The sequence below is a fragment of the Theropithecus gelada genome, chromosome 17 (assembly GCF_003255815.1).
Source record: "Theropithecus gelada isolate Dixy chromosome 17, Tgel_1.0, whole genome shotgun sequence".
NCBI lineage: Eukaryota > Metazoa > Chordata > Mammalia > Primates > Cercopithecidae > Theropithecus > Theropithecus gelada.
In genome coordinates, this window is record NC_037685.1 from 90,026,998 (window position 1) to 90,036,302 (window position 9,305).

Sequence of the window (9,305 nt, forward strand, 5' to 3'; positions counted from 1 at the left end):
TGGAGCAAAGGGAGTGGGAGAGAAAAGTAGACCATGAGGTCAGACCATGAGGTCAGAGAGTTCACATCAAGCAGACTAGAAAGTCCTTGTGCAGATGTTGGATCTTACAAAGATCCAACAGGGATTACAAGGGATCCTGATTACAAGGGATGGGTGGGCTCTTCTGGCAAGAATGGAAGTGAGTGGGTAGGGAGCAGGGCAAGGGTAGAGGACTACTTAGGAAGTTACTGAAGTTGTCCTGACAAAAAATAGTGTTGGGTTGTGGTAGTGAAGGGTGTGACAATTTAAAGAAGGTACAGATGGGAGGTCTATGTCCATAGAGAAAGAAGAGTCAAGGATGATGGAGGTTTATGTTCTGGAGTCGCCATTTACTAAGACAGAAAGATTCTAGGAGCAGATGGGGCAGGTTCAAGGCAGGGAAATTAAAAGTTCTGTTTTGATCATATCAAAATTGAGATGACAGTTATCCAAGAGGAGGGGTGTGTGTGTGTGTGTGTGTGTGTGTGTGTGTGTGTGTGTGTGTTTCCACTGGTCATGTTACTAAGAAAATTTATTGTTCTTTCTGGAAAAGATTGAATCACGGTATAAAAGAAAAAATCTTAGGACAAGATGCCTGAGGCAACATGAAAATACTGAAAGACTATTGAACTAAAATAATCAAAATGCCACCAGCTGAATTGGCTCAAAGTGTCAAACAACCTTTTGGAGACTCAGTAGTCTCCCCTCTCTAAAATAAAGAAGTGTGACTACATTTCGTGAATAAAATGACTCAGCTCTACCAAATTCAAAGAGGATATAAATCCTTCAAAACCATTTCCCACAAATAAACCTCTCATGTCCCTCCCAAGCGGGGGGAAATGTTATTTTATAGACAATGACAACTTCTCACTTTGGAAATCAGGACTTGTTTTAAGGTGTTAGCACTAGCGTTCAGAAAGTCCTGTCTTTTGCAGAGGCTGCACAGTGTCGAGAAAGAAATGTATGAGCATCAGACCCAGCATATTTCAATCCTGATTCTTCTGGCAGGATTGCTCAGATCTTCTTGCTCAGATCTCCAAAATGCTGCTTGAATGTACTCATTTATAAAAGAAAGCAAGAAACACACTGTTCTCAGAGTTATTCTGAACATATAAGAATTAAAGCATTTAACACCACGCAGCATGGTATATCATGTCATATGATTTAGGATACACTGTATATTTAGAACACCCCATAATTATTAGTTCCATCCTTTCCCATTCCTATCTCCTCACTTCCCACTCCCAGCCTGGAGGCGAGCTGGACAAGAACCAAGCCCTTTAGTGTCAGGATTTGATTAGTCATGTTGCTGAATGAGTGAGAGCTCTCAAGGATATGAATTAATTTACACAGTGGGGAGGCCAGGAGAACTACATTCTTAGCATCTACTCTGTGCAAGGTATTTTGTAAACATTGGTGGAATTAATCTTCATAACAAACATACTAGGTAAACATTTTCATCTTATTTTATAAATAAAGAATCTGAGGTTCTGAAAGGTTAGGTAATTCAAGGAACTCAAATAAGATCATTAATTGTTTCATAATCAGTAATTGTTTCTCAGACATGCTTGATTCTGGAACCTCTTTGCACTCTATCACTTTGTCATCCTTGATGCTGCTTCCCACCCTGCATTGGTGACCTGGTGGTTTTAAAACATGATGGTAGGACCAGGTCTCCAGTCTGAGAATAGCCTGCGGACATGACCTGTCTAGACTTTTGCTTGTCTGTGCCTCTCTTCTCTGAGTCCCACCTGCCACCGTGTTCTGTCTGTACTTTAGTTTTTATGATCAAAGGCTCTCTTTAAATCAATGCTACTCCTGATCAGTCATCCTGGCATGTCTCCAGCCAGCAGCCTGGTCTACAAATCTAGCTAGCAATCTCCTTTGATCATTGTTATTCAGCTCTGTGGAAACCTGGATGTTGTCTTTAAGTGTTCCCTCCAAGTCACTCCTTACAATCCATCATCAAGTTCTGTTGTTTCTACATTCAAAGTATCCCTTTAATCTTTCCACTTGTATTTCCTTAACTGTCCTTCTACTCCAGATCTCTAATTGCCTCTCAACTGGATTTCTACAATAGCCCTGTTATCATTCTCCCCATTTTATCTCTTCCACATCCCCAATCCATTATCTATGCAAAGTAAGATTTTGAAGCAAAACCTAATTATGTACCCCTTGAAATGCTTCCTTTGCTTCCCACTGCACTTCAAACAAGGTCCTTACCCTTTTTGGTATCGTATACTACCCACAGTCTTGCATGGTCTGGCTCTTCCTCTCACTTTGGTTCTCTGTGTACCAGCCACAGCCACCTCCTCTCACTTCTGGGAAAGGCACAGCTCCTTCCTGTCTCTGAGATATCACATGTCCAGCTCCTTCTCATCCTTCAGTTTCCTGCAGAATTGTTAGCTCTCTATCTCTACACTCATTTCAATTGCCTTTTAGCAATTCAGTCTATAATTACATAGAGTGGCTGCCAAGAGAAAGGAGAAGAGGATCCAGGCAGAGATAAGAAGAGCCCCTACAAGCATGTAGAAAGGTCCTGATCGGAGGTTGAAAGAATTATGTGTGTTTGAGAAACTGAAAGAAAAACATTTTAAAAGACAGTCTTTGTGTCTCCCTGCAAGATTGTAAACTTCATGGAGGCAGGGCCATATCTGTCTCATTCACCAGTTCACTTAGCCTAATACGTACAATGCCTGATAAGTAGGAGTCACTCAAGTACATATGTAAGTCATGACTTAATGCCTGTGAAATCAGTTGTAACAGCCACTTTGAATATTACTTATTAGTACTTAGTTTATTCATGTTTTCTCAATAGAACAGAATATAGCTGATAGTTTTTACAGAAACTTGTGTCTAACCACCTCACATACGCATGGTTTATTTGTAGTCACTGATGCTTATCTATGCATAATTTTGTTGTCTTGGTTCAGATTTAACTTTCATTTAATGAATCCATGACCCATTTCTTCTCTGTACTGTCCTTCCCTCCCAGCTTTGTTTTCCATAGGCTATGGGTGTTCTGAAATAATATGTGGCCTTACCTTGACTGACAGGTAACTCACAAAAATAAGTATCTTGTCACTTCTCTGTCTGACCTCCAGGGTGTATGTCAGATTCAGGTCTGTTCATTCCCTCATCGTTCTGAGGCAGGAAGTACTTGGGGCACATGGCAGAAGCACAATTGGCTGAGACAAACGGCAACAAGCGGCAACATTTATTTATAGATTCTGCTCCCTTTCATGTCATGTTGACCAAGTCAAGTCACATAGCCAGGTCCAATTTCAAAGAGGCAAGGAAATACACTTCACGTAGGTCAGCAGTCCTCAACCTTTTTGTCACCAGGGACTGGTTTTGGGGAAGATAATCCACGGACAGGGGTGGAGGGTGGTTTCGGGATGAAACTGTTCCACCTCAAATCATCAGGTATTAGTTAGCTTCTCATAGGAGTGCACAATCTAGATAGTTCACAGTGGGGTTCATGCTCTGATCTGATAGAGGTGGAGTTTAGGTGGTAATGCTGGCTAGCCTGCTGCTCACCTCCTGCTTTGTAGCCTGCTTCCTAAGAGGCCACAGACCACTACCAGTCCGTGGTCCAGGGGTTGGGGACCCCTGACTTAGGTGACTATCTGAGGTACTGCAAAGTTCCATAGTAAGAGGTATGAATGTATAAACCTATCAAATGAAGAGAGTGAAGAATCAGGAACAATAATGTGACCTACTACAGCATTCACACTTCTAGTCTTTGAGTTCATGGAGCAATCTGGGATCCAGTTATTATACTTAAAGAGAAGATAAAAGTGAATAAATTAGATCAACCTGTTCAAAACTAATTTATTGACAAAACACTTATTCTGAGATACATATTTATTTACAAAGTGAAAGGTAAGCATTTACAACTGTTTTGAGAACAGTATTGAACAGAATGTATCAAAAATAGAAGCTGGTGGTTTCAAAACTCCCATATACAAAAAAATATTGATTAACAGCAAGAGTAATTTTTAAACTTGTCATATCAATAGCCATTAACTACTAAAATTTATCACAAGATGTTAGTTTTTAGGTCTTACCTGTAGAAAGATATTAAAGATCAATGTAAAAGTAAAAATAATTAAAAAGTAAAGATTCCATTTAACATGGGCTGGAAGAAAGCATTCAAATTCAAGAGTGTAGAAAAGGCTACAAAATATTTTCATAAAGTTGTTTAAGTTGCAGTATCTTTGAAAAAATGAGAGAGCTACAATTTATAAAAGACTGATTAAAGATCTTGGGTAAAATTAAAATGCTAGAAATGAAGTGGGAAAGAGAAACACATACACAAAATCATTCAATTAATTTCTTAGGCCAAAGATGGTAAGAGCAAAAACTTATAACAACAGCAAACAACCCACAAAATACCACTATGAATAACAATTAAATGACAATTTATACCTACAGTAAAACTAAGAAAAAAATAAGTAGATAATGAATGGAAACAACCATCATTGCTATTTATTGAACATCATTCCAGACAGCTTATGTATAGGCTATCTACATAAGAGGAAATAAGGAAGAGAGGGAGGGAGGACAAGAAAAGAAAGAAAAAGGAAGGAGAAAAGGAGAAGAGAAGGATGAAGAGAAGGGGAAAGAAGGGAGGGAGGGAGGAAAGGAGGAAAGGAAGGATGGAAAGGAAGGGAAGGAAGGAAGGAAGGAAAACTCTATGAAACTGGAATCATACCAATGTTACTTTTAGCAAACAAACACTAAAGTTCCTTTGAATTTACCAGAAGCCTAAAATTTTTCTTATCACAATAGATATTCATATTTAAAATTTTTAGAATTTAGTTCAAAATTTTGAAAAGGTTGGAATGATTGTACAATTTAACATGGGTTAACTTAGACCCTTAACCTGTGTTAACTGATGCCCTGCTATAAAAGATGAAGAAATGGGGCTGGGTGCGGTGGCTCACGCCTGTAATCCCAGCACTTTGGGAGGCCAAGGTGGGCGGATTACGAGGTCAGGAGATCAAGACCATCCTGGCTAAACTCCGTCTCTACTGAAAATACAAAAAATTAGTCGGGTTTGGTGGCAGGGACCTGTAGTCCCAGCTACTTGGGAGGCTGAAGTAGGAGAATGGCGAGAACCCGGGAGGCGGAGCTTGCAGCAAGCCGAGATCGCACCACTGCACTCCAGCCTGGGCAACAGAGCGAGACGCCGTCTCAAAAAAAATATATATATGAAGAAATTAGTACACTTCCAATGCTTTCCACCTTCTAATTTTTTTACTTGTATTTGATTATTTTGCCAAGATTTATAACAGTTCCCTACCACATTTCCCGCTGGCTCAGGCCAGCCATAATCACCCTCCTGTTATTCCCTAACCCTACCAATATCATTCGTGCCTTAGATTCCTTTCACTTGCTTCTCCTTATTCCTAGCACATTCTGCCCCCCAAATATTTTCCAGGCTGGCATCTTCTTGTCTTTCAGGTCTCAGCTCAAATGTCGTCCTCTCAGAGAGGCCTCCCTCACCAACGGAGCCTCAAGATAAACTCAACATATTACTTTGTTCTAATTTCTCTAGAGAATTTATCGCTCTTAGAAATCCTCTTCCCCAGCACTTTAATTTCTGTCTTCCCACACTATCATGTAAATTTCATAACAAAATGAATATTTTGCTCACTACTGCTATTCAGAACTGCAACACTATGGAGGAGATCTGTATTTTGCTTTAGATTGAAGGCTTGTGTCAGAATCCAGAAACTCTCTTCTCTCAAGCTAGGTATCAAGGATTTGGGAGATATGCTTAATATTTTGCAGTTTAGGGTTGTTTCACTATTCTTATTGTACTGCAAATCATTTTTTAAAAGTTTACCTCTATTTTTCTTTTTGTTATTATTGCTGTATTTAAAGCATTTTGATAGAGGACATTTAACTAAAATTCTTCTATGTCAACATTATCAATTTGTATTCCATGCACATTTACACAGTAAATATTTCAATTTTTCTCTTCAGTTACTTGTGTAAAACTGAAGTTGAAAGGAAGAAATGATAAAAGAAGATAAGCAGTGTAACCTACCACCACCATGGTTAGTTGCAGATGCCTTTGAGTCTAATGAACATATAGCCTTTCCTCCGTTAAAAAAAAAAATGAATAGGCAGACTCATAAATGCAGTTCCCTAAAAGCCCATTCATAGGCTCTTTTGAGAACCATGAACCAGACTTAAGAAAACCTCAGTGAATGCGGATTTTAGGTTTGATTTTTTCAACATTTGAACCTCTGCTCTTTCCCTTTCCCAATGTAAACATAATAAATTCTTCAATAATCTAAATGATTTAAACCAAAATAAACTGCACCACCTCCTACCTGAAATTATTTATCTAATTATATCTATGACAGTATGTTACCGTTGGTAAAGTGTTAAGAACAGTGCCTGCCATATATTGAACACTATATAAATGTTAGACTAATATATTAAACAAATTAAACTGTTTTGAAACGACTCTGATCCTTTTGTTAACTGCTAAAAACATATTGATGTTACATGGCATAACTGCTAGTAGACCAAAATACACGTCCCAGTAGCTGTCTCCCAAATGCACAATAGTATGAAAAGAAAGAGCATGAACTACGTTGACACAGATCTGTGGAAGATGTTATGGCTATAATGGCAAAGATGGGAAGAAATGTGAGCAGCAACTATCTAGATTTCTCTGAACCTTTCCCAGGGCCCCAAGAGTAGAGCTGCTGTCTTTTCCCAGTCCAGGGTTTCTAATTTCTTGGTTCTTCTTCCAAGCAGTCATGGTGATGATGAGTAGCAGGGTAGTAAGGTAGATAGAGAATTCATCCCATTATGAACTGCTTAACAAAGGGCTATGTTCTGAGAAATGCATCATTAGGTGATTTTGTCATGCAAATGTCACAGAATGTGCTTACACAAACCTAAGCTGTATATCCTACTACATGCCTAAGCTATAGGGTATAGTTTATTACTCCTAGGCTACAAACCTGGACAGAATATTATTGTACTGAATGCTGTAGGTAATTTTAACACAATGGTAAGTATTTCAGTGTCTAAATATAGAAAAGGTATAGTAAAAATATGGTTTTATAATCTTATGGGCCCACCATCCTAGATGCAGTTTGGCATTGACCAAAATGTTGTTATAATGCACATGGTTGATATGGTAAGAGTGAGTAGGAGTAGCAATGGACCAGCAGTACCTGGAAATTCTCTTGTGCACACTATCTCATTAATCTGTTTATACAAAAGTAATATTGTTTCCATTAATTACATAAGTTGATAATATGATTATCACAAATGATAATATGCCAAATACCCCAACTTGATGTGTATTCTATGCTTGTAACAAAATATCACCAGTACCCCATAGATAAGCAAAATATTATTTATCAATTTAAAAAAAACCTGCTTCAGTATCCAGCAACTTTGTTAGGTTAAGAGAATGTCACTATGTAGATTGAGAAGTTGCAAGTTTCAACATTTTATATAGTTTTTATATGAGAATTATAATAGTGAAGGGTATAATTATTTTTCAACTAATAGTATATTCTAAAAGCAATTATAAAAGGTAGAAAAAGTAAGCAAATCAACTTTTTTTTTTTTTTTGAGACGGAGTCTTGCTCTGTCACCGAGGCTAGAGGGCAGTGGCGCGATCTCTGCTTGGCTCACTGCAAGCTCCACCTCCTGGGTTCACGCCATTCTCCTGCCTCAGCCTCCTGAGTAGCTGGGACTACAGGCGCCAACCACCATGCCCGGCTAATTTTTTTTATTTTTAGTAGAGATGGGGTTTCACCATGTTAGCCAGGATGGTCTCGATCTCCTGACCTCGTGACTGGCCCACCTCAGCCTCCCAAAGTGCTGGTATTATGTGTGTGAGCCACCTCGCCTGGCCAGCTAATCGATTTTTTAAAGGTAAACTCACCAATGGGCTTTCTATTTTTATTTTTTGTTTTAATGAGGAGATAAAATGTTAGAAACTTCTAAGTGGAGAGATGTCGAGAAAGAAGTGTGGGTCAGAGAGGCAAATCTTTAGGTCATATTGAAGAGTGAGAGACCAGACTAGGAGAGATGTGGCTGAATTGAGGAAGGATTTGCATTACTTTAACCTAAGTGTAAGGGCACTCAATAACAAGAAATACTCTCACCAAAGAAGTTCAAGTTATCGATCAAAATTGCACTGAAGTTTGCCTTGTCAATAGGACTTTATGATAATAGCATTATAATTAAAATCAAAACATGCAAATTTCTTAGGGGAGGGTAGGCACCTAATTATTTCCATTTTGGAGGAAGTCTGTGGGTAATCTGGGAGGATTTTGTCCATTTATCATTCCTATGTATTGAAAACATTTCAAGTTCTCTCTTGTAGCTGCCTTAAAATATAGAATACACTGTTGCTTACTATAGTCATTTTACTCTGCTAGCAAACATGAGAACTTATACTTTCTATCCAACTGCATGTTTGTTCCCATTAGCCAATCCCTCTTCATCCTTTGCTCCTACCTACACACTGTTTCTAGTCTCTAGTATCAATCATTCTACTTTCTATCTTCATAAGATCAATATTTTAGCTCCCACATATAAATGAGAACATGTGAAATTTGTCTTTCTGTGTCTGTCTTATTTCATTTAACATAATGGCTTCCAGTTCTATCTATGTTGCTTAAGCATATCTTTTGACCACTATAGACAGATTCGCTCTTTTTCTTTGTTCTATTGTTTCTCACATACAAAAAAATCCTAAAATTTCTTCTAAGATGGTCAATATACCCTCATATGGCAGCTTAGATGTTGACCATACCACCCAAACGAGAGGAGCCCTTTCTATATATCCCTAGACCATAAAAAATCTTTGTTTCTATGTGGCTATACTACCTCTCTGGCTATCAGTCACTTAGGGTTATTGCACTAATATGCAATAGAGATATGAGAGGGATTTGTAACTGACAAATGCATTAGGACTAGATTGTGCCTCAGCCCAACTCCTCCTTGAGCCCAGATTTGTACAGTAATATTTTGTCTAAACAATCCAGACATATAATCCATGTGACATTCTGCAACACTGCCAACCTCTATCCTAGATGAGTTACCACTATTAGTAGAGCACATAAAATAATGCAAAATAAGCCCTTTTTGTGTAAAAGAGTTACACAAAACTCAGCAATGACCACACACAACCACCACCATATGTAAAACTCTAATATTGCAAAACAATACAGCTAAGACACTGCCTGCATTTTCATATTATACCTCTTATTCTCTTTATTCACTCAAATAAACTGTAT